Source organism: Rhinatrema bivittatum, chromosome 2, assembly GCF_901001135.1.
Source record: "Rhinatrema bivittatum chromosome 2, aRhiBiv1.1, whole genome shotgun sequence".
NCBI lineage: Eukaryota > Metazoa > Chordata > Amphibia > Gymnophiona > Rhinatrematidae > Rhinatrema > Rhinatrema bivittatum.
In genome coordinates, this window is record NC_042616.1 from 487884009 (window position 1) to 487909233 (window position 25225).

Sequence of the window (25225 nt, forward strand, 5' to 3'; positions counted from 1 at the left end):
TTGGAACCCATATGGCATTAGGCCTAATGTTATAAAGACAGTATAATCCTCTTGGTGATCAACGACGCCAATATGTTGTTTAAACAAAACGTTGATTATTCTATATTCAACTTCTATTTTTTTTTTTTACTATTTACCCCAAAAGATATTTATTATTTTTAAATTTTATTCATTTTTTTCCCTTTTCCTAGGACCTTCATAACACCCTGCAGATATAGAGCAATGCTACTCCATTTTTTCACCGCATAGGGTCATTTTTAATCATTTGGTCCAAAATGTCCACACATAATTTTTTAAGTATTTTTTTCTCTTGCTAAAAAACGCTAGCTTTGTTAAATATTATTTAAAGTACGGTACTTCCATTTTCGGGTGAGTATTCAGTTATCCAGTCCAGAGTCTAGTCTGACATGATCATGTTTCGCTTCCTGCTTCATCAGGAACACCTCCGGTATTATCAACTCTGTTTGGGGACTGTTCTCCTTTACAAATTATCCAAAAGTCCCTGGTGGTCCAGTGGGGATCCCGGGAGTGATCTCCTGCTCTTGGGCCGTTTTTTTAGCAAGAGAAAAAAATACTTAATTATGTGTGGACATTCTGGACCAAATGATTAAAAATGACCCTATGCGGTGAAAAAATGGAGTAGCATTGCTCTATATCTGCGGGGTGTTATGAAGGTCCCAGAAAAGGGGGAAAAAATGAATATAATTTAAAAATAATAAATATCTTTTGGGATAAATAGTAAAAAAATAGAAGTTGAATATAGAACAATCAACCTTTTGTTTAAACAACATTAGGCCTATTGTAACATATTCAGTGTGGGCTTAGCACTCAGAAAGTCATGAGTAAAATAATTATAACAATAACAATATAGTAAAACCTCCATACTAAAACAACACTTCTGCCAACACACAAACAGTAACAACCCTACTTACTAAAAGGTAGAAGTGCCTATATTCCACCAGGCCCTAAAATACCAATACACCTCATATTTGGAAAATAGAACAAGCCAGGCTGCTATAGATCCCTTCTCAGAAACTACATGCTGGCAGAATACCTCACCTCGGTCATCTATGCAGAACAGACAGACCCTCACCACACACAGAATAAAAAAGAGCATGTTGTAAGTATGAATATAAATATACAGACAAAAACTGAACTGGAAACCACAATATAACAATGGAAGAATCACCACTTCTCATAAAAAAAAAAATCATAAAATATAAAATCAATAGTAATAAAATCATGCTAATAAAAAAATACATATTTCATAACAGCTGAAGAACAGAATAACATCCAGCAATTAAAAACTCCTAAAAATTATTCAAAGACCAATAAAATGCTCTCCATACTTGGGAACGTTTGATTTCCGGGTGCCCTGACATTGTCTTAGATTAGCAAGAGGAAAGGAGGGGGGTGGTTGCTCAAACTTTCTCCTCTCTTTCTCATATATGCACATACTGTCTCCTCACTCTCTCATGCTCAGTCTCACACAAAAACACAGGCTATCAGTCATTTGCTCTTGCTCAGTCTTGCGCGCACACACATAGTTATGCACACAGGTTTTCTCTTACTTTCACATGCTCAGCCTCATACAGGCACACACACACAGGCTCTCACACAGGCAAACACACCCACAGAGTCTCTTACTCTCACCTGCTGACACACACACAGAGGCTGTCTCTCATCTTACTGTTGGTATTTGAGGTAGTTGTGGGTGGATCCTTGGGCCGGTGGCAGATGACCACGCCCCCGGGGGAAGATCCCGAGGGACCACCGGTCAGGCTCAGAGTATGGAGACAGACACACACTAGTTCTTTTATTAACTCTGGAACTCCAGCCAAAGTGACAAGAGTTAGACTGATTCTGGGTGAGATAATTCCTTTTTTTAAATTGTTTTATAGGATAGCAAGCTAAGATTTACATATGTTTTAAAGCAGGCTACACCACAGGACTTAGTACTAATAGGGGTAGATTTTCAAACCTGCATGCATGTTATAAAACCGGGGGTCGGCGCGCGCAAGGGGGTGCACAATTGTGCACCTTGCGCGCGCCGAGCCTGCGCTGAGCCGCAGTGCCTTCCCCCATTCCCTCCCCCCCACCCCACCTTCCCTTCCCCCCCCTACCTTTATCTTTGTTTTTCTTTTATTTCCAAACTTACTTCAGCCCTGGGGCTGAAGTAAGTTATGCGTGCTGGCCAACTGCCGGTGCGCGTTCCCCAGCACAGCAGTCATGCGAAGGCCTCTGGCCACGCCACTGCCCCGTCCCCAGACCGCCCCTTTTTGCAAGCCCCGGGACTTACACACGTCCCGGGGCTTTACGTGCGTCGCGGGGCCTTTTGAAAATAGGACCAGCACATATGACTATTTACACACATAACCCTTTGAAAATCCGGCCCTTAGGTTCTTGCAAACTACTAATAAAACTGTGTTATTCTGAAAAATTTTCTTTTGTCTCTATAACTCCACAGACATGTTTTTCCTGTGTGTTCTTTTATGAGCTCTAATTTTCAACAGAGGTCCAACATTTACAGGTTCTCTTATTTGGTAGGCTAACAATGAAACCTCAAATTGTCAGTTCTGAAGTCTTTCTACAAACTTTGTTTAGTCTACAGGCTCAAATATGTCCTACCTAGGAATGATTTCCATTCTGTAGTTCAAGCCTTAGTAAATTAGTACTATTTGACTATTATTATTACTATTATTATTATTATTATTATTGACCAACAAGTCCCTAATCCTAAATTTATTTTATCAACAACACATTCATGTACATATGTTATGTCCTATAACCTTTTGTTTATATCCTATAACCTTTTGTTCCATGTACTACTGTTATGTTATAATTGTTTTTTTGGTTACCATGTTATAATGCAAAATAGGGCGGACTACGCCCTATTCTCTTGGTTATCTGGAAACCGATGTGATATCTCGATTGAATGTCGGTATATAAAAGAAATAAATAATAATAATAATAATATTATAATTTACTGTATGTGGGTCTTCCAAATTGATTTGTAAGGATTTTCCAGCTTTGCAAAATTCATCATAACAGTTTATGCTTTTAACAAGTACATTACCCCTAGGCTGTATCAGTTACACTGATTGCCTGTAGTGCAATGAGTGAACTTTAATTTGGTTACATTGGTCTATAAAGCCCTTAGGCCAGATGGACCTCAATACCTCACTGATTTGCTGCATCACTATTCTCTCTCACGAACTTAAATGTTTTGCTGAAAAGCAGCTGTTGGTATTTCCCTTTCATAAAAATGCCCATCTTCAGGAAACACAGAGGCAAGCATTTTCTGTGGTGGGACCCACTCCGTGGAATTCCCTCTCCCTGGAAATCCAAGAAGTTTTAGATTATGAAATATTTACGAAAAAACCTAAGGCTTTTTACTTCACTTGGGCTTTTGGGTCCTTAGGCCTCATCTTTTCCATATTTTCAAGTAACTCCCCCTTGCTGAGATACTGATATTTTTAATTTTGCTATTTTGTTTTGTGTGGTTTTTTGTTGATGATATTTGTTCTGATTGTAGTTTGATGAAACTGATATGTATTTTATTTTTTGTTAGTATGTGCTTGTATGTTTTATTGTTTGACTAGCTGTTAAGCCTGTAAAAGCAAGTTTGCTTACAGTAAACGATGTTTCCATAGATAGCAGGATGAATTAGCCATGCTGTCATGGGATCTGTCAATCAGGCCCGGGAGGCGGAGCTTGTCAAAGCAGAGATCAGAGCTTTGCTCTCTGCGGCTGTGCGTGTGTTCCCGCGCAGGAAAGTAATGGAATCTCCTCAGTCTGTAATAAAGCTGTAGTGTAGTCGAAGACTTGGTGACTGCCAGGGAGGAGGGTGGGTCAGCATGGCTAATTCATCCTGCTATCTACGGAAACATCGTTTACGGTAAGCAAACTTGCTTTTTCCCGTCAATAGCAGGGCTGAATTAGCCATGCTGTCATGGGAGTCCAAAGCTCCCGATCACGTCATTCATGACATATGTGGTTGGACGTGATCTTTGATAGTGTGGCAGTCACCGAGGATAGGAGGATAGAGATTGCAGTATTGCTTGCCCTATCTTCGCATCCGTGGCTGCTTGTTGGTCAAGGCAGTAATGAGATGTGAAGGTATGCAGTGATGACCATGTAGCTGCCTTGCAAATGTCTATGGGTTGCACATTCTTCAGGTGTGCTAAGGATGTTGCTACTGCTCTGACTTGGTGAGCTTTAGGAGTAGACTGTAAATGTAGATTCTGTTTGTTGTAGCAGAATTTGATGCACTGTGCTATCCAACTGGAGATGGTGCGTTTAGCCACTGGCAGTCCAGGTGCCTTCGGGTCGCAGGAAACAAAGAGTTGAGAAACAAGGGAGTCCGAGTTCGTCCTTTCTTTGTAGTGTGTTAAAGCTCTTTTGCAATCCAGTGTGTGCAGTAGTTTTTCCCTATCGTTTACATGAGGTTTAGGGAAAAAAGTTGGTAATTCCATTGTCTGATTGAGATGGAATGGGGTAACTACTTTCGGTAGGAAGGATGGGTGAGTTCGTAGAACTACCTTCTGTTGATGAAATTGCAAGTATGGAGGATAATGGACCAAAGCTTGTAACTCACTAACTCTTCGTGTTGATGTTACCGCAACCAGGAATACCACCTTCCAAGTGAGGTATTTATGTTTAAACAATTTTATTGAGTTTCCAACAAAACATCATGGTACAAATGGCTGGGCACAGGTGGTTCTGCTGCTACCCCCAGCAATACTGACAACAATTACAGCAATATCAAACCCAAAACGTAAACTCCCTATCCCCCCCCCCCCCCCCCCCCACTTCGTTGACTCATGTCCGTAAGCCACTCTAATGGATACCAGTCCATCACCGAACGCTCGCACTGTGTCCACTGTGTAGAATGTAAACAAAAAAAGAAACAATCCGGGAATGTCGAACCAATCTCAGGGCGCCACATCTTCAGTCGTTGAGGATCCGGCTCCGAGCGCGATGGGGAAGCGATTGTAAATATGGTTCCCAAACGTCTAAAAATCTCTTCCGCACTCTTGGAGGGCCTTGAACTGAAAGAGACTCCATATGCATCATTGTATACAAGAGGTTTCTCCATGCCCAAAAAGAAGGTGGATCCACCTCTCGCCATTGTAACAAAATTACTTTTTTCCCCACCGCACTAGCTTTTTGGATGAAAAGGCGAGCACCCAGATCTCGGAGCCGGGATTCCGGCATATAACCAAACAATAACCACATAGGTGCAATTGGAATGGAAATCCCCAATAGCCCAGCTATATATTTTGCAATTTGAGTCCAAAAGCGCAGGACCGCAGGACAGGACCAAAAACCATGAGTCAAAGTGCCAACCCTGCCAGGGCATCTGAGACAGCAGGGAGAAACCGCCAGACGCTGTTGATACGCCCGTAAAGGCGAAATATAGGCCCGCCCCAGAAATTTAAACAGCAGCTCCCGGTAATAACTATTGCTCGAGATCTGGGATATGCCCCGGTAACAGGTACGTAACACACTAGCTGTCATCTGAAGTTCCCCATCAGCATTCCATCGAGCAGCCATAACTTCAAAGAACTCACTACTATTTAGTTTTGTCAAGCATTTGTAGTAAAAAGAGAGGGACGGGGCTTTAGTCTGAGACAAATGCAACTGTTCCTCCAACGTCTGAAACACTCTATGCTGCAAAAATGCAGGCGGTATCGACCTTAAGTAGTGATCGATTTGCATATAATAAAAGAGATCTTTACAGTCCACCCCATAGAGCTCGCGAAACTCTGGCCAGGGAAGCCTATGCCCCTCCACATGATAAAAATGCCCCAGATAAAGAATACCCAAATCCTGCCACCTTCGAAAGGCCTTAGCCTGACTGCCCGGGGTAAAATCAGGATTTCCGGTCACAGATAAGAGATAAGCGCACACCCGGGGAAGCTGCAAGTGTTTTGTAAGAGCTACCCAAGCCTGCCGCAGCGGGGTAAGAAGGCTCGAGCGTATAAATATGTAGGGTAAACTGTGGCGTTCCATCTGCAACGCACAGGTGAGAGCTATGGGGAACGTCCCCGCCCTGTCCGCCTCCAAGGACGTATATGTTTCTTCCCCCAGCAGCCAGTCCCGGATAAGGCGCATATTACAGGCCAAATTGTAAAGCTGCATATCCGGCACTCCCAGCCCTCCATATCTCCAGCCTCTCTGTAACCACCAAGTGAGGTATTTAATGTGTGCTGAGTCCATAGGTTCAAATGGAGAAAGCATGAGCTGTTCCAGAACTATGTTGAGGTTCCATGGAACTGGAGGTTTGGATACTGGAGGACGAATGTGTGTTAAACCCTTTATGAAACGAGTCAGTAATGGGTGATTGGATATAGGAATGTCATTGATTGGTCTATGATAGGCGCCTATGGCGCTGAGGTGAACTCTGATGGATGATGTTGCTAGACCAGCACATATAGTGTATGAAGATAATCAATGAGCAATTCCGGGGAACAGTCCAATGGTGGTACACCTTTGGAAGTGCACCAGGCAGATTAGCGTTTCCATTTATAGCTATAACTTTTCCTGGTTGAGAGTTTCCTTGATTGTAACAAAATGAATTGTGCTGAAGTGGAAACTCCTTGTTCTGTTAGAAGGAGCCTTTCAATCTCCAAGCTGTCAAGTGTAGAGATGAATGTAGCGGGTGTAGTAGTGTTCCTTGATCTTGGCTGAGAAGATCCTGACGATTCGGTAATAGAATTGGATCCTTGATGGATAGTCGAAGTAGGAAACTGTACCATGGTTGCCTCGGCCATGCCGGGGCTATGAGTATCAGTTGAGCTTTGTCCGTTATGCACTTCTGAATTGTTCTTGTTATGAGAGGTATGGGAGGAAAGGCATAGAGGAGGCCTGTCGTCCACGGAATGAGGAAGGCATCTTGGGCGATCCTGAATTGGCTTGGTCTTATCGAGCAGAATTTGGGAACTTGAGAATTGATCTCTGTTGCAAAGAGATCTATGGAAGGTGTCCCCCACTGCAGAAATATGTCCTGGACTACTTCTGTATTGAGTGACCATTCGTGGGGATGAAAGATGCGGCTTAGTCTGTCCGCTCTGGTGTTTGCAACTCCTGGTAGGTAAGTTGCTTGTAGATGTATGCAATTTTTGTGAGCATGTTCGAAGATTGTCAGGGTCTCTTTGCAGAGGGACCATGAACCGGACCCTCCTTGTTTGTTGATGTAAAACATCGCTACCTGGTTGTCTGTGTAGATCATGACCCTGCGTCCTTTCAGGTGGTCTTGGAAGACTCGCAATGCGTTGCGAATCGCTCTGAGTTCCAGTAGATTTATTTGTAGATTTTGTTCCAAAAGTGTCCATAACCCTTGGGTTTCGTAAATCTCGAGGTGAGCACCCCATCCCTTGCGAGACGCATCTGTGGTTAGGACTGCATTGTGAGGAGGGGGACTGAACAATGCTCCCTTGGATAAGGTGGAGTCTAGGAGCCACCATGCTATATCTTTTTTCATTTCTGCGGTCAGCGATACCTTTTGCGTCAATGGTTGTGAATGCTGTTTCCATTGTCGTTTTAGACCCCATTGTAGGCGTCTCATGTGTAGTCTGGTGTTGGGCACCATGAAATTCGCCGCTGCCATGTGGCCCAGAATTACCAGGACTTGTCTTGCTGACGGCCTCTGAGTATGTTTCAAGGTGTGCAGAAGTTGACGGAAATGTGATATTCTGTCGGCTGGGAGGTATGCCCTGTTGCACGTAGTGTCCAGGCATGCGCCTATGAACTGTAACTGCTGTGTTGGTTGTAGATGTGATTTCTGAAAATTTATCACCAACCCTAGTTCTTGTAAGCAATGTATCACCCGATTGAGGTGATCCTGTAAGATGTTCGGAGTTGAGGCTATTATGAGCCAGTCGTCCAGATATGGAAAGATGGTTATACCTTGTTTCCTGAGATGAGCCACTATCATGCATTTGGTGAAAACTCTGGGTGCAGCCGATAGTCCAAAGGGAAGAACTTTGTATTGGTAGTGTTGATGTCTGTAGCGAAAACACAGTTAACGCCACGAGGATGGATGGATTGGAATGTGCGTGTAAGCATCCTTCAGATCGATGGAGCACATCCAATCATTGGTTTGAATGAGAGGAAGAATTGACTTCAACGATACCATTTTGAATTTCTCCTTGGTGAGAAATTTGTTCAACTCCCTTAGGTCTAGTATGGGGCGAAGTCCCCCCGACTTCTTGGGTATGAGGAAGTACGGGGAATAAAATGCTGCTAATTTGGGGTGTGGGTGGATTTGTCGAATTGCTTGTTGCTTGCGAAGTAAAGCAATTTCCTCCCCCAGTTGTGGATGGGAATTGTAGATCTTGAGTGTGGAAAGATGAGGCAAGATGGGTTTTGTTACAAATTGGAGTTGGTAGCCTTGACGTACTATCTCCAGAACCCATTGATCTGATATTATTCTTTCCCAAACTTTCAGGCAAGCACGAATTCTGCCTGGAGGAGCTTGATGTTGTGGTGGCGGCTGAGTAACTAAAAAGATGATGTTGGTTTTACTGCAGTAGTAGGCTGTTGTGCCTGTTGTCTCTGGTTACGTGGTTTACCTCTTCGTTGACTTGATGTATTGGTTTGTGGAGCAGGACGCTGGTAGGAAGGGTATTGGCTGGGTACGAAAAGATTGATAAGACTTATAGGGTCTTCTGGTATATGTTTGTCTACGAGTGGATCCTATATAACGACGTGAAGTCGAGTAGATAGGATTCGATGTTAGAGATTGTACTGCTAGAGCTTCCTCTTTTAATTTACTTACTGCGTCCTGGAACTTTTCTCCGAACAAGTTATCTCCTGTGCATGGGAGGTTTGTTAGTTTCACATGCAAGTCATCTCTTATGGAACTTGAACGTAACCATGCTAGTCTGCAGGCTGCAATAGCTGCTGCAGATGCTCTGGATGATGTTTCATGTGCCTCATAGATTGATCTCAATAGGTGTCGAGAACATTCTTCCATGTCATGAAGAGGCTGAGGTATCTGTTCCGCTACTGAGGAATGTATACCTTTCATAGCTTGCATACACTCATATAGATATTGTACCATGTAGAACTGATGTTGCATAATTCTTGCGGTTAACATCGAGTTATGGTATATTTTCCTACCAAATTCATCCAAATATTTGTTGTCTTTCCCTGGTGGGAAAGTAGTGTGCAACTTTGTTTTCCTGAACCTTTGCATCGCTGACTCTACTACGATTGATGCGTGAGGCAATTGTGGTAGAGTGTAAGGTGATGCTTTCTTCATACGAAATTTCATGTCTGTTTTCTTGGAAACAGCTGCAGTTGTATAAGGCGTTTCCCAGGATTTTTGTAAGACGGAGTGCAGGATTTCTTGTGGTGGAAGAGATGTTGGTTCCACCTGAGTATCAAATATCTTTAGAAGACCAAGAGTTTCCGCTCTAGGGTCTGTTTCTTTTTGGACCTCTAGGTGTAGAATTGTACCCATTTTTTCTATGAATTTTGGGTATGTAAGGTCTTCAGGAGGAGAATATGGCTCCTGTAGTTGGTCCTGTGTATCTGACAGACATCCCACCGATGATGATGGGGATGTTTGTATTGAAGGAGAATCAAAATATGTATCCTGTATGTGAGTAGGCGAGGTTGGTTGTTTTGTCCTGGGAGATGTCGGTGGTTCTGCCGACTGCTCTTCATTAGACTGTGCTTTATGTTTCGTAGCATTGTCCTGAGAAGTATTAGTTATTTTAAATGATGATTGAAGCATCTCGTAAAATCCTGCTAGAGACTGTGACAATTGAAAAAATGCTTCTCTTGTATGAGAGGGCATTATCATACGATTGTCTTGTTGTTGTGGGATAATTGTTGGAGGTGAAGTTGTAGGAACTTCCCTATCTCTCCGTGTCTTATTGACTGGAGTATTTCTTAAATCTTCCGAATCTGAAGAAGTGGTAGAGGAAAGAATTTGTACCATTTTTCTTAATGAGCCGGTAGTAGACGGAACTTTATGAGATGATTTAGAAGTCGAAGGACTCATCTCCCATGTCGCACTCCTCTTTTTTAATCTTTTAGAATGGGAGTGATGTGAGTATTTATGATAGTCCTCAGATGAAGACTCAGTATCTGTGACTTCAGCCTCGGAAGAAGAGCTGTGTGAAGGGTATCGTTTTCGCTTCAACTCTCTCTTTAATTTTTGAGGCGAGTAATTTTGGTTTCTATGCGCAGATCTTGATGTATGCGCTGATTTAGATTTATGCGCGGATATGTATTTACGCGCAGATGTAGAGGTATGCGCAGGTATGTGCGACTGTAGACTGATGCGCACTTGAATGTCTGTGCGCGGAAGTAGAATTGTGCGCGGTTGTAGTTTTATGCGCATATTTCTTTGATCCCAAGCGCACAGGGGTTTTTTGGCGCCGGGCGCATAAGTTTCCTTACAGTCGGCGCCGTGCGCGCAGGTGTTTCCGGCGCCATGCGCATAGGTGTTTCCGGCGCCGTGCGCATAACTGGTCGGCGCGGTGGTCTCTTCTGCGCCATACGCGCTGGAATCGCTAAGTTGTGCGCAGACTCTGTCTTCGGTGCCGGTATATGCGCCTTTGGCGCCATAGGCGCAGAAGTCTTCGGCGCAGAGGGTTCCTCCTCCGATGAGGTACGTTGCGGCTCTAAAGGCACTGGGGATTTATGAGAACCCACTGGCCTTTGATTTTTTGCTTTCCTTTTACCTCCTATAGTGGAGGACTTAGGATCAGACGGCAAAGATTTCTTTTTCGATGGAGCCAATGAAGTGAGCGGGCCAGGCGATGAGTGAGCCTCTGACGGATCGCGAGAGGCAAAAAGTTCCTGAAGCCTATAGGCCCTTTGTTTTAATGCTCTTGGTGACATTTTCGAGCAAAACTCACAATTCTCTGTATGGTGATGTGGTCCAAGACATTGATAACATCGGTCATGTCCGTCCGTGACCGACATCCATTTTCCACAGAGACAGGGTTTAAACCCCGGTTTTGACATTTTATTTCTGTTTTTAAAACTGAGGAGAATAACAGCTCCGCGTGCGATCCCGCTCGCGGAAAAAACAGACTGAGGAGATTCCGTTACTTTTCTGCGCGGGAACACACGCGCAGCCGCAGAGAGCAAAGCTCTGTTCTCTGCTTTGACAAGCTCCGCCTCCCGGGCCTGATTGACAGATCCCATGACAGCATGGCTAATTCAGTCCTGCTATCGACGGGAAACAACGGGCTATATTAAAAAAAATGTTCGGTCCACTTTCGGACACTGCACCCGTCTACACTTCTTTACCCTCACTCCCCCTTCCCCTCGCTCATTCACCTCAGTCACTCACCCCCTCCCCTGCCCCCACTCAAACTCCCTTCCCTCACTCTCACCTCCCCCCTCATCCTCCCTCCCCTCACTCTTACCTCCCCCTCATCCTCCCTCCCCTCATCCTCCCTCCCACTCCCTCCCCTCCCTCTCACCTCCCCCTCCATCCCACTCCCTCCCTTCCCTCAAGACACTCCCCACCCTCTCTCTCAATCCCATCCCTCACTCTCATCCCCTCCCAGCTCACCCACACTCCCTTCCCACTCCCTCTTTTTCTCTTCTGCACAGCATCTTACCCTTCCCACTTACTCACTCATCCCTTTTCCATCCATCCCCTCATCTTCCCTTTCCTTCCACTATCATCTTATCCACAACCCCTTCCCTCTTCCCCTCCCTCTTTTTCTCTTCTACAGGGCCGGCTGGGAGGGACCAGGCTAAAGGAGGAGGCATTTGCTGACGGAACTGCAGCATGTTAACAGCCTGAGCCTGTCCCTCTGTCGCCGTCCCTACTTCCTACTCCCCCCCCCCCTTCCCCGCCAACGGAGGGCCAGGCTCAGGCTGTTAACATGTCTGAGGAGCCTTTTCTTGGAGCGTCTGACCACCGCGCTCGTTGCTTGCCCGCCTGTCGCTCAGCTTTCACCGCCGCTGCTCTGCCATGCCGCATCCACCGCTCTCTGTTGCTGGCCCGACCGATGCTGACATACCGCCGCCACTGCCGCAAAACGCCGTGTCTGCTGCTCAGACCGACGTGCTCTCTCGCGGCATGTCAGGCAGAGTTCTTTGTGCCGCGCATGTGCAGTAGAGCTGCTTCCTACTGCGCATTTGTGGCACGTCGGTCAAGCCTCATTTATCTAGTAGATGGAATCTGTAATCTGCTTAAAATGGTCTTTTAAATAAATATATAAATATTTATTAATTTAAAAATAATATGCACAAGCAAACAGTTGTTAAGAAAAAAGGACTGTCATTGATAAATAAAAATACAAGGAATCAAAAACATCAAAAGAAAAAAAGGCAGTAAATTAATCTAGCTAATTCTACAAATCCAACAGGTCTGTAGGGTTCTTAATGTGCCCCTTTCAACATCTCAAGCACAGAGTAGTAAATGTACCAAAGAACTACAGATTAGTACTTCCAGCTGAATGCCTGCTGAAAAACTGCCCCATAAATGTCTTTACACAAGCTATATTTAATTAAGCATGGTTAATACTGAAAGGTATTATGTGGTGGGTATTGGACTGCTCCATAAAGAATACAGTGTTCTAATTTCTGAAGTCCTTTGTTCTCTGCCTTTTTTTTTTTTTTTAGCATGATTCTAGTCAGGACACTTATTCAATGTACAATAAAAATACATTTCTGCTGTTTGGTTCCCTAACGAATGAGTACAAATTGTGCAGATTGAGACCTTGATGAAGAAACATGATGGGTCATATAACTTCTTCTACCAGGTGGGTTCTATACAAGGATATCAAAAATTATGAGAGTGACAGCAGGTATGAATGACTGTAGATGTGCAGCCACGTATTGCATGATTCCGGCATTGAGTAGATTCCTACCTTATTTCATACACTACAAATTCAGCCCAGTGTAGATGTATGCACATTTTTAATGACACCCTTAACTTTAAAATATGACTATACTGCAATGGCTCTAGCCACTACTTTTCACACAGTTTTGTGACCTTGAGATCATCAGATATGATCACCTCAAGATGCTCAGGGGAGTGACGGAAGTTGGGAAGGAAGGAAATCTTCTAGCTAATTGTTCTGGGGAGTTGGCTGCTTTGTAACTGCACTGCTTTGTCAAGTCAGATTTAGGGATTATGTACTGGGTTTGTTTAGATATTTTTTTTTTAGGAAATTTTTTTATTGTGTTAATTGGTCTGTTTCTTAATGAGTGAGGGGAATGAGAATCAGCTACACAATAGGGTTTGGATTATTAGTCTGTATTTGTTTAGTTTTTAATTTTTTTAATTGTATTTTTTAATTTTTTATATGATTTGAATTATATAAAATGTACTATATTTTTAATAATTCTGTTATAAACCCCTCTGGGCAATCCTTAAGGATTGAAAAAGTCGGGTTAAAATGTAAACAGAAATAGAAAGCAGACTATTATTCTGCCAGATAGCACATTCCTAATTGTACCGGGGCTATTAGTTTTCCTTCCCTTAACATCACTTCAAGCCTGGAAAGAAAGTATTCATGAAATTACATTCCTGGTATAACAGTTCTTACACCACGATAGGTACAAAGAACATCTGTGCTGCAATTCAGCAGAGTTCTTACATCGCTTCTTTGGCAGGAATGACAACTTTGGAGTAGCTATAGAAACATAACTTGTAAATACGGCAGTTCCTTCACCAAAGCAGAAGGCCCCAGAGCATCAGCCAAAATAGGTTTTTGAGCCTTCTTCTTGGAACTTGTTACAGAAAAATGCATTAATTCTTCTAGAAATAAAAAGAAAAAGCAGAAGGATTGTGTTGGCTGGGGGCTGTGTGAAGGGAGAGTGGGAGGCAGGCACTGTGGGGATGAAATGATTTTTAAACGTGTTCCCACAGAATTTAAGAACCGGTTTTGGAAAAAAAACAAAAACAAACCCAACCCAAAAAAAGAAACAAAACAAAACACAGACCGAGAGGGCCTAATGACTTTTAGAATAGGACTCAGCAGCTTCCTAAGGCAGTATAAATCAGATGGAATGTAAAATAATATTACTTGTAGGTTCCAACACTGTTGTACATGCTGTACAACACATAACCAGGAAACCAAAAACAAATAAACTGACGAATAAAAAACTCAAGTCTTATGAGAAGAAAGTAATGTCACAGTTGAGCATGAGTGCCCAAGAGAGTTCCTGACCTATATTTGACCTATTCAACAATCTCGGTGATTAAATATGCCAGATCCTCCTTACAAGTGCCCTCTTAGGTTTATCCTGATATTACTATTTATTTTGAACTTTTTCACACAGACATTCATGTGGCAAGATACTATGGCTGGGTAAAAGCAAAACATCAGGATCTGAGTGGTATGGGGGCTGGCATCGATGGTGGTTGCAGGTTTCGGAAGGCATCGAGGGCTGCCTGGAGGACAAGGGTGTCCAGTTCCTCCCTGAAAGCTGGAGTAGATAGCACAGCTACAGGGGGAGGCAGGCTAGGCGTTACTGGCCCTTCCACAGGAATTTATGGAGGCTCAGTACCCGGCACTGATGTCGGCGGGGAACACCTCTGAGTCTCGGGTGCAGAGGAGGATGGGGCTCCTCTCCCCGGGCCCTCTTCGAAGGTGGCTCGATGGCCATCGATGCTGCTTCGATGTCGGTGCTGGCACCGGGCGTGGGATCGCATCAGTGCCGGTGGTGATGCTTCCCTCGGTGCTCGGTCCGGTCTTTCCCCGGCATTGAGGATGATGCTACCAATGTCCTGGATGGTGTTGGTAACGGACAGTCGCCGTCTCCCTGCTGCTCCTGGTGAGGTTTGTCGATGGAAGGACGTTTACTCTCCGCTGATGACTGGGCAGAAATCGATGGAGTTAACTTTAATTTAAAGAGGGTCTCCATCTTATCGAGACGGGCATGTCTGCCTTTTGGAGTCATTTGGGCACAACCGGAACACCGGCAGACATCGTGCGATGGGCCCAGGCACAGAACACACACAGTGTGAGGGTCCATGATGGACATTGTTTGCGGACACTCTGGGCACTTTCTGAACCCAGTCGTCATGCCGAAAAAAAAAAGGGCACGAAACGGTCGGTGGCCTGCTGGAACAGGATGGTAAGGCAGCGGCAGAAACCGACCGGAGACACGGGAAAAATACTCACCGAGCGTCGGAGGGAACAGAGCGCAATGGGAGACCCCTGTTAGAGAACCTTTAATGAAGAAAACCAAGTTTTTCTGTGAGGAAAAAAGGTGAGAGAAATCTCACAGAGCTCCTAACCCGCGAGGCAAACTGCAACACGGAAAAAAAGAGACTGAAGGGAGACCCCTGTGGCCACAGGGATTATGGCGTGCTGGGCATGTTCAGTGTGCCAAAATTCTAGAAACTTTGACAAAAGTATTCCGTGACCAGGCTCGTCTGATGACGTCACCCACGTGTGAGGACTACCATCCTGCTTGTCCTGGGCGAATTCTTCATGTGCTCATCTTAGGGTCCACAAAGAGGCATACCAATCTACAAATGGAACCAAATATTGCAGACCAGAAACTCTCAACCATCACAATACTAGTGTTAAAATTTTAAGTCGGCCTTGTCTGGCTGGCACCCAGTGCTATTCCATGAGTATTGATATAGAATGATCAGATCTCTTTGTCCACACTACTCTAAGCAGCACAATTCTGATCCAGCTGTAATTTGTTCAACAGCTTGTGGGGAAGATCAGTATATTAAGAGTTACAGTAATCAAGGTGGGATGTAATTAATACTTGTGTGACTTTCTTTAGATCACAAGCATCAACATATGACTGTAGTTGCCTGACCAGGCATAGTTTAGAGAAAGATGTTTTAGAGATTTTAGCTATTTGTTTATTCAGTTTTAAGAAAGGGTCTTGAATTACTCCTAGGTATCAAACCCCATCCTTAAACTATAATGGAACACTGTTGAGCACCAATGAAGATGAGGGATTTAAAACAGTTGCATTTTCTTATCCACATAACTTCACTCCTTTGAAAGTGGAGACTAAGCCTCTTATATGCCTCATCTATTCTATGTCTGCAAAGAGGTTATTCATCAATAATGTTCATTGCACCTTTATAAATAGACCTCCCTAAGACTTTTGGAGGGTAATTTTCAAAATGTTTTTCCTCTCATAAAACCCTGTTTTACGTGCATAAGTGGTTCTTAGAAAACAGTTCCGAAGAGTAAGTGTGAAACACAATGTTGCACATACTTCTATGTGCATATTAAAATGGGCATTTGAGGCAGAGTTAGGGCAGAATTCTGATTTATACACATCCTTTCAATTTTCAGAGCAGGTATAACTATGTGTGTGCGCCGTGGGGGATTCTGTGTGTGCCCACAAATTTTCAGAGTGGATTTATGCGCATAAACTGTTTTAAAAATTCTGGCTAAACTCTGCAGGTAAAACGTACCCACAGATTTTAGCCCAGGCAGACTGTTTGAAATTGTACCTCTCAGATGGTAACTTTTAAACAGGCACGTGGGCGCATATGTGTGTGCGTTTGTCGGCCTGCGCTGAGGGACGTGGCCATTTTATAACATACGCACGTATGTGCATGCATGTTATCAAATAGTTTGACCGCGTGCACCAGTGTGTGCAATTTTAAGTGGGCGCACACCTATGCGTGCAAATGCCGCTTCTACTGCGTAAGTGGGGACATTTTAAAACCCACACATGCCAACGCCATCAGTTTTTCCCAGTTCGTTCCCATTTTGCCCAGTTTTAAGGGATAGGACTTCCAAACCCCCCTAGTTTAATAGCCTCCCTTCTCCCCTGTTAGACCCAACCCTTAAAACCCTGCTGATCTGTCTAGATTTGTTTTACAACTTTCACGTTATCCATAGCAGAAGTAAAGTTAAGCGGCAGTGGACCCCAGCGCATGCTTGTGCACAACTATTTACAAGCTAATTTCAAGTTGAAATTCAAGAAGCCCATGCCCCCAGAACACGCCCACACCCCGCCTCCCTTTTGGAACTTTTCATTTGTGCACTTAGCGAGAAATACACGCGTATCCGGGCGGCTTTTAAAATCCGCTTGGCACGCACTGGCCCAACTTGTATGCGTATTGAGAAATTACTACTTATCTGATAATTTCCTTTTCTTTAGGGCAGTCAGTTGAATCAAGAACCAGTGGGTTATGCACCTCTACCAGCAGATGGAGACTGAGCAAACTGACGTCACAGTATATATATATATATATATATATATATATATATATATATATATATATATATATATCCCTGCCTTGACATCAGCCTGCCAGTATTCTTTTCAAAAGCAACTGTGGACAGACTAGCAAAACCTGATTAAACAGATAACCGTTTCAATACTCAGCCAACCCTGAGCTCAGACAAGAAATGAATTAACACTAGTCTAGGGACCGGATGAACACTTACTAGTAAACCCTATAATATGTAGCCATGGAGGAGGACTATAAAACAACCATGCAGCAGCCAAGGGAGGGAAGCTGGATTCATCTGACTGTCATAAAGAAAAGGAAATTATCAGATAAGTAGTAATTTCTCATTTCTTAGCATCCAGTCAGATGAATCCAGAACAAGCGGGATGTACCCAAGCTTCTCCCAAATAGGGCGGGAGGCTGCCCACGGTCCAGTCAAAACTGCACGTGCAAAGGCTGTGTCCTCCCAGGCTTGTTCATACAGATGATAATACAGATGTTGCAGCTTGGCAAATGTCGACGGGAGACAACAATTTCACTTCCGCCCATGAAACTGCTTGAGCTCTAGTGGAATGAGCCCTGACCTGAGTAGATAACAGCTTCCCAACATCAACATATGCAGCCATGACTACGTCCTTAATCCAATGAGTTATGGTAGCCCGCGAGGCCAGCTCTCCCTGCCTAGTACTGCTGTGAAGGATAAAACAGGCTTCCGTAAAGGCTTAGTAACCTCCAGATACCTGACATCCAAGGGTAGCAACAGACAATACTCCTCTACATCTTTCTCTTTGTCCAGAGAGGGCAGAGAGATGGACTGATTCAAGTGAAAGTCAGTGACCACCTTTGGTAGAAAGGAAGGAACAGTATGCAGCTGTACTGTCCCTGGAGTCACCCGGAAGAATGGCTCCCAGCAAGACAAGGCCTGCAGTTCAGAAAACCTATGTGCATAACAAATTGCCACAATAAACACCATTTTCATTATTTCTCCTTTTATAAATCGAAGCAATCCCCAGTAGGGAGATACACGTTCACCATCTGCTGGAGATGGAGAATACTGGCAGGCTAATGTCACTGCAGGTGTATATATATACTGTGACGCCAGTTTGCTCCATCTCCATCTGCTGGTAGAGGTGCATAGCCCACTTGTTCTGGATTCATTTGACTGGACGCTGAGAAACTCCCGGTTTTGGCATGTGCCAAGCTTTTAAAATTCACCATTTAGATTCTTCACATCTTTTTCCTCTTACCAACAGGAAGGACAGGGGTTATGGGATTGTGGATACAAGTTCTCAGCTTGGTTCAAAACAATTGGTTTATATGTTATTACTGAAGTTTTGTTTGTCTTTTCTTTTGAAGCTTCCAGGACGACAGCAGATGACTAGCCAACTTACTTTAAATAATGTTCTTTATGTCTCCAGGTGTCCATTGCATAGTTTTGTTAAATGCAATGCTCTACTCATGCACAAAGGGATGCTAACTTTCAAATGGGAGCACGAGCATACATATACGCATGCACATCAGCGCAAGCCCAGAGACGCGGCAATTTTATAACATATGCAAGTATGTTATAAAATGGCCTAGGTGAGCGCTTGCGTGTGCCCAGTTTTGCAAGTTGGCATGCAGCGCTGCATGAAGTCAGGTATGAGATGCGCAAGCAGAGGAATTTTATAACAGGTGTGCATCCAAGTCATGATCAGTTCACTCAGTCTAGAGCTAGGTCCTCCAAGCCCCCATGGTTCTTTAGACTACACAACCCCCAGTTACCCCAGACCCCCTTAAACCACTCGGAGATGCCTAGGTTTTATTTACACCTCCTCCATGGCAGAAGTAAAGTGTTACGCTTACCACCCACAGGACAGGCCCACAGGCGGTTCATTCACCCCCAAATGCCACGCTGCCCTACTCTTCGTGGCCTGGAGTGCTGCCATCCCCGGCTCCACCTGGCCGCCGCATCCATCAGCTGAGGAAACACTGCCGGTTTACTTTGCAGCTTTGCTATCGCTGTCTTCCATTTTTGTGACTCTGGAACGACGCCAATGCTGCCGCCAACTTCCTCTAGGTGCGCACCTCTGCATTCAATTTAAAGGGCCCATGGCGGCCCTTTCCGGTGATGTGATGCCTGCAGCCCTATAAAAGGGCTCTTCAGTTTTCACTCCAGACCTTCACAATGGATCGCTAGCACCATCAAGGTCTTCTTGTTCTTCATTCTATGTTAATGGTCTCTCATCGGATCCTGGCTCCTGTCTTCAGCGTCTTCAGTTCTGAGTTCAATTCTTCGCCTTTGTTCCTGAGTTCAAGTCTTCATTCCTGCATTCCACGTCTTCTTCCTGGGTCCTGATCTATGTCTTGTTCCTGAGTCTTCCAAGTCTTCAAAGCCCTACATCCAAGTGCTCGAGCATATGGACCGTGACCAGCCCACAGCAGGATGTGTAGTTTGCGTCGCTACCCAAGTCCTAGGCCAAATCTTCCAAGTCTTTGGAATTCTGTTCCTCATCTCTGAATCTTGGTCTTCGTTTTCAGTTTCAGTCCAAGTCCTTGTTTTCAAGTTCCGAGTTCTAAATCTTGCAAGTGTGCCTGAGTTGTGGACCATGACTGGCCTATGGTTGGAAGGGTAGGGCTCTGTGTGGCATTTGGCCTGCTTCGAAGCTTCTAAGTCCATCCTTGCTTTTAAAATTCCAAGTTCCAAGACTCAAGTTTTGAGTTCCTAGTCTTGCTCTTAGTTTCTGGCCTCGTGGAGATTGTTCAGCCAGCGTATCTCCATGTTTTGTTCCAAGTGATGTTCCTCGTTCCAAGTCATGTCTAAGTCTTCGGTTTTTAAATCTAATTTCCAAGTCTCCATAGTCATCTTCATGTCCTCACCTCTGACTGTCCTGACACTCAAGCCATTCCTAAGTGGCAAGCCCGAGAAGGCATTTGGAGTAGCCAGCGGGCTACCCCAGAGACCAGCATGGGAGTTGCTGGGTCTCATTCCTGAGCACGCAGGTTCAGCAAAGACTTGAGTGTTCCAAGTCTCCAAGTGCTTCTAAGCTTCAGCCTAGCCCATGCCCAGATGCGCTCACCTATCCATGGTGCGTACCTTGGAGCCTTGCCGTGATCCAAGGACTCATGCTCACCCATCGATCAGGCCTCATGACTCAATAGATAGCAAGGTCTCCATCTGCAACATAAAGTTGCGTGGCACTGGACCTGGGCGTGCACGCAGGCATGTTAAGTACTTGTACACACTTCTCTTGGCCTCGCCCATATCATCATACCCCTTTTCTCTGATGCGAGATGTCTACATATCAGCACATGCATGCGCATCCACCCATTTATAAAATTCGATGGACATGCACATGTGCTAGATGCATGCTCATCTCCCAATTTTTGTGTACACATCTCTTGTAAAATTCATCTCTAAACAATAAAGGTTTGAACTTGCTTAATAAGAGATATCTGTTGTGGGGGAGGAGGTGCAATGTATGAAGGCAAACATTTTATTGATCCGCTTTAGACTGAGAGATGAAAAGCTTTTGAAAAACAAAAGGTTTAGGCAGGCTATTTTGGCCTTGGATAAATCTAATAAATAACTTCTAGAGTGGGAATATCGATACATACCCATGTACACAGAAATTCAGTAGATAAGAAAATGCCCAGAGGGCAGATTTATCTATATGACTGCACGACTGTAGGGTCAAATATTTCACTTGTCAATATTTACACTCCAAATATGGATTGGGGCATTTTCTTTAAACTAATGTACAGTTTACTTCTTTTATTACTGCCCAATAATAATTGAGGGGATTTTAATCTAACTTTAGATCCCCACGCTGATAACTCAAGGACTACACGGCATGCTATTATTACAAAGAGGAAGCTTCTTCAAAAGGTGATATCAGTTTTGAATTGGTGGATATTTAGCATAATTGACACCCTCCTTCAGAGATTTCACTTTCTTCTCTCACCCTTATGGCACATATTCTCAGAATGATTATTTTTTGGTTGATGTGGGGGTGAAAAAAAAGGGTGAACATGCTGCAATAGGTTTGGCAACATTATCAGACTATGCTCCTGTTCAGTTATACTTAAAGGACTCATCCAAAAGTGCAAAAAAATAAGAGGACGCTGAAAGAGTCTCTATTAAATAAGGGCAGGATTTTCAGAGGATTTATTTATTTTATTTATTTATTTATTTATTTTTAATTTTTATAGACCGAAGTTCTTGTAGGAACTACAAATCAATCCGGTTTACATACAACTTTTAAATGCCCAAAAAGAGTAGATTTACGCGTATAACTGGGCTTATGCGCGCCGGGCCTGTTTCAAAAGGCCCGGCGTCGCTCATAAAGCCCCGGGACACCTGTAAGTCCCGGGGCTTTACTAAAGGGGCGGTCCGGGGGCGGGGCTCCCGGCACAGCGACCATTTGTCGCTGTGCGGGGAATCACGCACCAACTTAAGTTTTAAAACAAGAAACAAAAAAAAGAAAAAGGTAGGGGGAAGGGCGGGGGAGGTAGGGGAAGGGAAGTGAAGGTGGGGGGTAGGGAACGGGGGAAGGCAGCGCGGCTTGGCGCGCACTGACCCCCAATTTTATAACTTGTGCGCTGGGTAGCACGCGCACCTTTTAAAATCTACCCCTAAGGGAATTATTGAAGATTTAATTTTAAGTGAGTATGCAAAGTGTGCACAAATGCCGCTTCTGCCACTTATATCGTGTGGTTTTAAAAGGGGTGCATACCGAGACTATTCTCAGTTTTACCAGTTCGTCCCCAGTTCACCCAATTAAGAGAGAGGTCCTCCAAACGTCCCTAATTTAATAGCCTTCATGCTTCCCAGTTAGCCCCGACCCTTAAAACCCCTCAGATCTGCCTATTTTTAATTTTTAACTGATACATCATCCATAGCAGAAGTAAACTTACGCAGCAGGAGGCCTCAGCACGCACTGGATCATATAACTATTTGCACGCACGTCTCTGGTTCAAGCCCCGAAATGCCCCATATCCAGAGCATGCCCACACCCTGCCCCTTTTTGAAAAACTTCCTAGGTGTGCACTCTCAGCAGCTTTAAATATCCACTCGGCACGCACAAGCCCGACATATTCACGAATCCCCTAATTAATGCTTGAATCAGGCTTTTAAAATCCACCTTTAAATTTTCGAAGGTATTCACTGGTGGTGCAATTTAGTAAACTTTTTAATTTAACTAGGGACAGAATGGACATGCCTCCATCAATGGCTGGAGCTAGTATCGCCACAATCCCAAAGCACATGCACTTTCCATTCTAATTTGGGAAGTTATACAATTTTAAACAGATATCTCATGCCACAAAGATTGAATAAAATATACCCAAACACCTCCCCTCACTGTTGGAAGGGATGTGAATTGTTGGGAACCATAGGATACACAAGAGGAGCATTTCTGAAACCTCACATAGAGTTGGCAGTCCCATGGATACACTTGGGGAATGGAAACAATTAAATAATTCCTACTCACACACTTCTTAAATGTGATACCGCTCTGTATTTATACATGATGTTGTGGCCTGAACAAATAAGAGACATTGAAAGGGCTTGCTGCATCAAAAATCAATTGTGATGCCCTGAGTAGAAATCATCGGTTTTATATTACTACAAACACTTCAAATAAATACATTTTTTTCTTGCAATTAAAACATTTATCTGGAGAGTATGGGATTGCAGTCTCTGGTGCAACGTGTGTAAAACACTATTATTACTGAACAAGACACCTGGTTCAAGAATTATAGCGTCTTGTTCAAGAATTACAGCTCCCCCATCCTGTGCTCTTCAGCAGAGGCCGAAAAAGAAAGAGGAGGATGCTAGACAGGCTCAAGAGAAATGGAATAAAAATGTCACAATGCTGTCTGTTGCTCCTGGCTGCTTGTTTCAGCGTTTGGACAAGCTCCTGGAGGAAACCCACCACTTACCCCCTGGAAGCGAGCAAAAAAAAAGCTGATCTACTTTTTGGATCCTGGGCTCGATGGACCTTTGGTCTGACCTAGCATACCACTTTTTATTTTCTTCTGTCAGTAGATCAGTTATGAGGATGCAGAGTGTGCGCTTGTGATGACAGGGTTGCTGAAATATTGGCCGGTACTGGGATTTTAGAAGCAACGGGTTTCTGAGCTTTTGAGACCTTCAGCTTCTCTTCCTGCTAGAGGAGGAAGCATCTCCTGAGTCTTTTGGACTGAACTGTTATACACTCTTATTCAGGAAAGTATTGATAATTGTTGCCTCATTGCCATAGTGCTATCAAATGTCTTCCCACAAGGGATTTGTAAGAGAAATAGTAGGAGCAGATATATTCTGAGGACAAAAGAGGATTCACTGTGAGGTAAATGATTGATATGGAGGTGTGCAGCTGCACAATATAGCATAACACCCACTGTCTAATATCCCTTCTTCCACCCAAATGAGAGCAATTTGTAAACAGAGTGTGTTTTTTGGGTTCTGTATCATTCTACCAAGGTTGATGATCTGCTGTACAATCCAAAAAAAGAGACGAGGGCAAAAAGGAAAGGCTGGAAATAATTTATAATAATGCTGTCACTTTACTGAGGTATGAAAAACAGGCAACACAGAATCACACTAGATTTTTAAATGGTAAATTTTAAATAGCCTGTTGCACTAATATCTGAACAAGTTTTATTGCAACTATTCTGTTCAAACACATAAGAACATGCCATGCTGGGTTAGACCAAGGGTCCATCAAGCCCAGCATCCTGTTTCCAATAGTGGCCAATCCAGGCCACAAGAACCTGGCAAGTACCCAAAAACTAAGTCTATTCCATGTTACCGTTGCTAGAAATAGCAGTGGCTATTTTCCAAGTCAACTTAATTAATAGCAGGTAATGGGACTTCTTCTCCAAGAACTTATCCAATCCTTTTTTAAACACAGCTATACTAACTGCACTAACCTCATCCTCTGGCAACAAATTCCAGAGTTTAATTGTGCGTTGCGTGAAAAAGAACTTTCTCCGATAAGTTTTAAATGTGCCACATGCTAACTTCATGGAGTGCCCCCTAGTCTTTCTGTTATCTGAAAGACTAAATAACCGATTCACATCTACCTGTTCTAGATCTCTCATGATTTTAAACACCTCTATTATAGAGATGCATCAAGCTGCGGTAGTATTTTAATGCTCGCTAAACAACGTATATCGCACGAAGGGGAGCCCTATCGAGGTGATATCACGCAATATATGTGATATTTAAATCTCTCCGTCCTTCTAACGCCCGCTATTAAAATGACCTTTTTTCATGTGATCTGCATGCATGAAAAATGCAAATATATGCAAAGAAAGTCATGCAAATATTTTATCATGGCCGACTGAGAAGGTGGTCAGCCACAATAAAATAGCACCATTCTAAAAAGCGATAAATGTGAGGCGGGAGCCCTGGGCACATGAGTCCCGAAACTCCCACCTCATATTTATACTGCCATCAAAAATTTAAAAAAACAAAACAATCCTGTGGCTCAAGAAAAGATTGAATGGGGGTCAGGCCTGATCCCCAGCTCAACCTGGGGCTGCCGTTTGAGAAGGCCCAGTCTGCCAAAAAAGTATAAAAAATAGCTGCGGCCCTCACCAGTACCCCCTCATCCCCCAAAGTGCCAACAAATAAATAAGTTGTGCCGAGTGGCTTTCCCCTTGCACCTCTCCACCCCCCCCCCCCAGGAATCCCTCCCCAGTCAACAATAAAAAAAAGAGGATCCTGATCCTGGCTCCTTCCTGAAAGGTAAAAAATAAGAAATTAGGGTCCAAACCCTCCTGGCTTCCCCTCCCCCCAGTCACATGGCTAGGGCAAGGTTGGTTGGGCATGGGTTTGGCACCCTGACTCCGACGCAGGAGCTGCTACTAGATTTGAAAGTTCCAGGGGTGTGCGGGGTGGGTATGGGAAGGAAAGTCAGGGCTTGGGACCCTACGTTTTTTTCTTTGGGCTCTCGGGGGAGGGTCCGCCTTGCTATAATTACTTCAATTTGGGGGTAAGGGGGGGGGCCGGGAAGGCCTGGATCCTAACTTTTATTTTTCACCTTTTGGGAGGGCGGGACAAGAACCTCTTCTTTATTATTGGCTAGGGCG

General features: G+C 44.0%; 1 protein-coding gene across 5 annotated transcripts in view; it reads right to left on the reverse strand.

Moving 5' to 3' along the window:
• LOC115085038 (gastrula zinc finger protein XlCGF26.1-like) overlaps window positions 1-25225 on the reverse strand; it is a 122833-nt gene that overhangs the window by 31774 nt on the left and 65834 nt on the right. The gene's annotated exons all lie outside the window — the stretch shown is intronic.